Raw genomic sequence first — 6,470 nt, 5'->3', positions numbered from 1 at the left:
GGCGAAGACGGCGAGGACGACGAAGACGGCGAGGCGAAGACGGCGAGGACGACGAAGACGGCGAGGCGAAGACGGCGAGGACGACGAAGACGGTGAGGCGAAGACGGCGAGGCGAAGACGACGAAGACGACGAGGCGAAGACGGCGAAGACGATCAGCTTGACGACGATGAGGCAAAAAAGAGGCAAAGAACAGAACTCATTTCTTTGTCATTTCCAATCTGTATAAGAAAAAAAAGGAAAGAAATCAGACGAAAGAAAAATAGCATAATCATGGTCACCGACACTGACAAACTCTTACAAAAAAGAAAAGAAATAAAATTAGCTAAAGAGAAGAAAGAAAAAAAAAATTAACTACATGGAAATCGGTCAGTTTCCCATTCACAATCTACTTGTAAAACTAACATTTAACAAACAATCATGTTATTGAGAGCTTTTTTAATTGAATAAAGATTCTGAACGTCTAGAGGGAAAGTCTACTAGAGATTAGTCATATGGGGAATTAAAAAGTGAAAAATATTACTAATTCTACTAGGGCTTCTCCATGTAAATGTGCAACTATCAGATGTCTTAAATAATTAGAGAACACCAAGTGAGTTTGAGTTTGCAAACAGCTCACTAAACCCTTTTGAGTCTATTGACAATCTGTTGCGAGGGACTCATTTGAAAGCAATGCTCCAATGGTAAAATTACCAATCATTTATATTTGACTTCCATGCTCTGGGGAGGAATAAAGAGACGTTTAAAGTAAAACTGAAACAAAAGACTAAATTTTACAATAACATGAATACTTTTTCTTGGTTGCAATCTAAGCCCAACTTTACTATGCCTTGTTAACAAGCTGCATCTAAGTTTTTCTAACTATTAAGCTAAAAAAAATAATGCCAGCCTTATAGTTATGGTCATTTTCAACTTACTTGAGCTGGAAACGTACAAAAACAACGATAAAATGCACAAAATTAACAAAGCAAAAGCTGTTGTAACGTTTAGTCCGCCATTGCAGCCATAGCAGACGAAGGTGTTTTTCAATTCTATGGATTTTAGTCCGAATTAATGAAAATAATACATTTTCACAGCATCGAACTCATGACCCCTGCGTTTCTAACACTGCGCGCTAACCTACTGATCTAATATAGCTGTTGTTTTTCATCTGTTATGGGGTACGCATCTTCAAATTACCCCCTTTTCTTCAGCACCTCGGGTAAGGCCATTTATTTATTTTTTGCTGAAAATAATCAACAACCAGTAACGCAGTCTAGCGGTCACAAATTCAAACGTTTAAGAATACACCGTTGATTGTTAAATTGTTTAAGTAAATGCAATGTTAAGCTGTGTAGACCAGAGTTTAAATTTTTTGAAATAATCACGGAAAACTGAAGAACAAAGCTATTTCGCTGATAGCATTTTCATTGCGCTAAATTCAGAAACGGCTCGGTTGACGAGAAAACTAATTCTTTGTTCGAGATCAACGTTTAATTTTGAGTGTACTTGGTAATTTTTATCGAATTCCATGAGATGTCGTTTTTTACGGATTTTGACAAAAGTGGGAAGGGTATAGCCTTCTCACTTTTTCATTTTTGTCAAAATTCTAAATTTAGTTAAAAATACATGATTTCGATTCAAAATTAAAAGAAAATCCCGAAAATCAAGTTTGTTTTCACAAAAAGCTTACAGTTTTTGAAATAAACATAGAAAACTGATGAACAATGATGGCGCGTCGTCAGCAGCTCTTTGCTTCCGTTTATTTAAAAAAGAATTGGTTTAACGAGGAAAGGAATTATTTTTTTAAATCAGTGTTTAATTTAGAGTATAGACGATTACGTTTTATTGAAATGTAAATCAAAAAGTAAACTCGAACATGTTTCGTTTTTTGTTAAAATCGAAATACAGATAATCAGGCTTAACTAACATTATAAATTAAACAGCATTCACGAAAATCAATTTAGTATTTGCATTGATTTTATAGTTTTCGAAACAACTTTAGAAACGGATGGGCAATGCTGGCGTGCCAGCAGCGCTTTGGATCATTTTTCATTTAGAAAACAGGTCGACTGACGGAGAAAAATATTATTTGTAATGAAATCAGCGTTTGACTTTGAGCGCGACGCGTAATATAAACGAATTCCAAGTGATGGTGTATTTAATGTGATCGCACCTGTACGCCACTCATCACACTGCACATTTTTTTTTAAAACCTTTTGGCAACTAAAACTTTGTAAACGCTACGATTATTTTAATACAGATGCAATATTACCATCAATTTGCGATGAAAGACCACCTGTTAACGTTACCACGCAAGGAATAACAGAACAAAAACAGCTGACCAAGGCCAAAGCCATGGCCCCCATTGCCATTAAAATGCATAGACATCTAGCGGTAAACCTTTGATTGGAATTTTTGGGTAGCGACTAGTCCTCCATTAATATCATTGCGCTTTTCGGACAGCGCACGCACAACCTTTGCTGCTGATCATATTAGCGGCATGACTACGGGTTTATTACAAGTCAAGGGGAAACGGGGACACGATAAAGAAGGGAGTCTTTTTGCCCCACTTCATTTTTTTGTGTAAAAATATCATAATATACGAGAATACAAAAGAATCTGGAAATCTTCAGTAACCCTTACCTAATATAATTTTTTTTCCCAATAAGTCTCCATCGATATTCTCTCCTGATTCATTACGATTATTTTGTCTAAGTGAAAGAAATGAAACATTAATGAGAAAAAAATTCTTGGTGATGCACTTATTCAAAATAACAAATTACCTTGTCAGTTGTGATATCACATATCAGGCACAACACCATTTCCTTCCTAAACCTTTTCGGTCACTTTTACCGCTCACTACAGCTAAGAAAATACCTTAAGGCAAAAAAAAAAATAATAGAAACTTTCGTGGCGTAGGAGCCAACGTCCAACGGGTTAACTTACTGTATGTGTATGTTTGCCTTCTAGATGGACGTTACCTAAATAGTGAATAGAAAAATTTGAATACAGGAGCCATCGTTAAGTAAAGCCGTAACTTACTTGGTTTTGGTTTCATATGGGAGCCTAGGCTGCCTGATATGTTTCAGATGGCACTTTTTACATCAGGAACAAAGGTCAACATTTTGCTGTCCTGGGACAGGTAGCTGAATGCCATAAATTGCTCTTGTAACGTCAGCCTGTGTAAGACTTTTAAACCAACACACAGTATGGGGTTTAAACTAATAAAAAAAACTGATATTCCTGCACAGGTGAAAAAATGAAATTGAAAAAGGAAATAGACTAACTCTAAAATTGCAAAAACGCAGTGGCTAGTGTCTACCATAAAGTAAATTCAGACAGAACAACATATACCCACATGCGCTACACTGTAAATGTGATTGTGTCTTCACTCACCAATGCAGATACAGTTCACATCAGCACTAACGCTTGGTAACGATGAGAAACCCAAATGTTTACTCAAGCAAATTCCGCTGCCTAATGATGGTTTGCCTCAAAATCAATTAAGGCTTATCACAATTCTTCACCAGCTTTAAAAACATTTTAAAGAAAAAATATCACTTTCCTACTACTCACTTACCATTTTAATGTTTACTCACTACACCAATGTTGCCTAACAGGAAATTTCTTATCCTCTAATTAAAAGTTGATGAAATGATGGTTGAGAATTTGTGTTACCATAACTATCCTTGTAAATAAACCTTTTAGGTATCCAGCTGCATATGACAGCTAATTTGAAATCTGTAGGAGTCCTTATGTATACCTGTCAAATCAAAAAACAGGATATCAGTTTCTCATGATAACGGCTAGGCAAAATTGAAACGAATACTCGAACTATAAAAATTCAAAAGTCAAAATTCGAGAACACCAAGCTATAAAGATTAAGATCACGAACCATACTTCCATTCAATTCCATTCTATGATAGTCACACCTTACGCCCCGTGGAATTCACGGAGCAATTGGTATGACCTTCTATCTATCCAAGGTGTTACTCAGAAATAACAACCGGAGACGTCGAGACGGAAACGGAATCGCTGTATTCATTCATTTGATCCGAGTTTTTCGCCACTAGATGGCATTGTGATTAGGAGAATCCTGTATTTCATTTTTCGCACAAATCTAGATCTATAAAATAAAAAATACATGATTCAGACTTGCAATTGACCTTTGGTCACAAAAAATTACATTTTTTTTACGTAAAAGTGGAATTTTCTCAAATAAACGTATAAAACAGGTTAACTAGGCGCGCGCCAGAACGCTACAGCGCTAACGTGATACAGCAAAATAATTCGATATATTTCAAAAATGGCTGATTTGACGAGAAAATAAATCACTGCCTTGAAATCAGCACTCAATTACGAGTATAGTGTGTAATTTTTAATCAATTCTAAGAGATACCGTTTTTTGCCGTTTTTGAGAAAAATGAGAAGGGTTATAGCCTTCCAACTTTTTCATTTTTCGCAAAAATCTAGGTCTAGTCAAAAATACATGATTCAGACTTGCAATCAAACGGTCATCACGAAAATTGATGTTATTTTGACATAAGAATGGAGTTTTCCTAAATAAACGCAAAAAAACAGGTTAGAAAGGTAACGTGTCAGAACGCTACAGCGCTAACCAGATACAGCAAAATTCCAAGTTATGGTCCTACCTATTTTCGTTCGATGAGTTACAAATTAGTGACCACGTTTTCAAGGAAATTACGCTGACTGCAAAGCCGATATTCTAGAAAAAAAATGTCCAGACCAGAACACAAAATAAAAAGACCGAGAATTGGCAGCAGACAAATATTTTGCAGCAAACGACAATTTTCCATTCAGTGAAAGAAGAGAAAAGACAATTGCCGAACACAATTTTTGAGAATAAGCTTTCGGTTTTCAAATCTTGATTTTCCCGAATAATGAATGAGCTGGGTAACCATCAGTAAAATGTATGCCAACTTCTACAGAAAAAGGAGTTTGGCAGGGCTGTCGTTCAGCAACGTGATTGAAGCGATCGAATTCCATGGAAAAGCCCTACTGCGGGTCGGACAATTCCTCAAATGTCACCTTGATTGTTTACTATCTTCTGAATAACGGGGAACAGATGAAATGTAACAAAATACAGACCAATCAATCGAACAAGGCTAGGAAGAAAAAGTCAAATGCAGCACACACAAAACAAAAAAACAAATAAAAAGCTTTTACCTAGTCTTCCAAATATGTCTAACAGTAAGGTAATTTATGGGCACCAAAAAGAGTATACACAGTTAAGTCAAACGAAGAAAATGTTATCTAAATTCTAAAGTAAGAAAGAAATCGACTTGTCTTTGATATTGCAGACGACGCAAAAACCAATCTCGACGCCTGCATGTTCTACGACAAACTGACAACTTTCAGATGATATGACAGAAACTACCGGTTCACACGAAAGGGTCATGAGATTCGAACAAACTGGTATACCTTTTCTGCCATTTTTTTTTAAATACTAATAAAAGCTTATGTATATTACATTGACTGTGAAAAGACAGTGAATGTCTTGTTATATGGCCCTCAATCAGGATCTCCCAACAGTAATAAAATTAAAACAGCCAAGAATGTCGGCAAACAAAATTAGAAACAAACTGACTAGAGTTCTATTCGAGGCTTTGTCTCTCGTTGAAGCAAAAGGATATACAATTTACTGCGATGAAGCCTGTCCTACGTCTGACAGATCACGTTCAATTTGCCAATTTGGGTTTGCCATGAATCTCATTTGGACATGTCAATGTCAACGCGAATTTCAACTCAACGATGATTGCATCTGTCAGGACTTTCACAGTTTTTGCGTCTTTTCTTGATTGTGAACGCTATTTGTCAACGTTACTATTTGAACGCTTTCATACTGTTGTCACTATCGCCCCGCCCGCTTTCGTACACCCTAATCTCGTTGTTTGGATAAGAATTATGAAAGGGGAAAGTTCTCCGATATGTTTTGAAACATCTCATTGTTATTCCTCTTCTCTATTGCTTGTCAGTCATCGTGTGTCGATTCCCCTATATTCAATCAGCTGCTTTTTTCCCGCAGGTCGCATAAATTGCCTTGAGCACCGATCAGCAGAGCTACTGCCCTGAGTGCCATTTCCCCATTAGCCAACAGCAGATAAACGATCGATTTGCTGATGCGCGAGCGCCCCAGCGTTGGAAAAAGGCCTTAAAAAATCGTCACCGCATCTGTCAAAAGTTATTTTCGACCCACAACTCGCTGCAACAGATTGACGTCAAGGAGAGAAAATGAAACTCACGCGCTTTGTCCTTACAATGGACAGCTTGGATTTCACAAAAACCGGTACTCGTCTTTGTCACCACCAGCAGATAATAATAGACAGTCCTGTTGGCCGGTGACTATATGTTGCTTTAGCCGCTTTGCACATGGCCACGTCAACGTGGGGAAAAAAAAAACTTGGTCGTTTTGGTTGAATTGTTTCTTTCGTCATCATCATCGATTTCTCAAACAAAAGATATACTGCAT

At 37.0% G+C, this 6,470-nt stretch overlaps 1 long non-coding RNA gene across 4 annotated transcripts; it reads right to left on the bottom strand.

Annotated features, from left to right (window-relative positions):
* Positions 1–2,120: 2,120 nt before the first annotated feature.
* LOC116915953 lies at positions 2,121–5,334 on the bottom strand. 4 transcript variants are annotated; one of them, XR_006643150.1, is made up of 9 exons: positions 5,168–5,334; positions 4,633–5,048; positions 3,881–4,106; positions 3,561–3,743; positions 3,377–3,510; positions 3,023–3,169; positions 2,927–2,961; positions 2,764–2,857; positions 2,121–2,691 (listed from the first exon to the last, which is right to left on the bottom strand). It is a non-coding gene; the product is annotated as an uncharacterized LOC116915953 (long non-coding RNA). The 4 variants fall into 4 exon arrangements; XR_004390348.2 differs by having other exon boundaries at positions 3,023–3,510; positions 3,876–4,106; XR_004390349.2 differs by having other exon boundaries at positions 3,023–3,510.
* Between the last annotated feature and the right edge of the window lie 1,136 nt (positions 5,335–6,470).

The sequence above is a fragment of the Daphnia magna genome, linkage group LG2 (assembly GCF_020631705.1).
Source record: "Daphnia magna isolate NIES linkage group LG2, ASM2063170v1.1, whole genome shotgun sequence".
In the NCBI taxonomy this organism is placed as follows: domain Eukaryota; kingdom Metazoa; phylum Arthropoda; class Branchiopoda; order Diplostraca; family Daphniidae; genus Daphnia; species Daphnia magna.
This window is presented reverse-complemented; position numbering and strand designations above follow the sequence as displayed.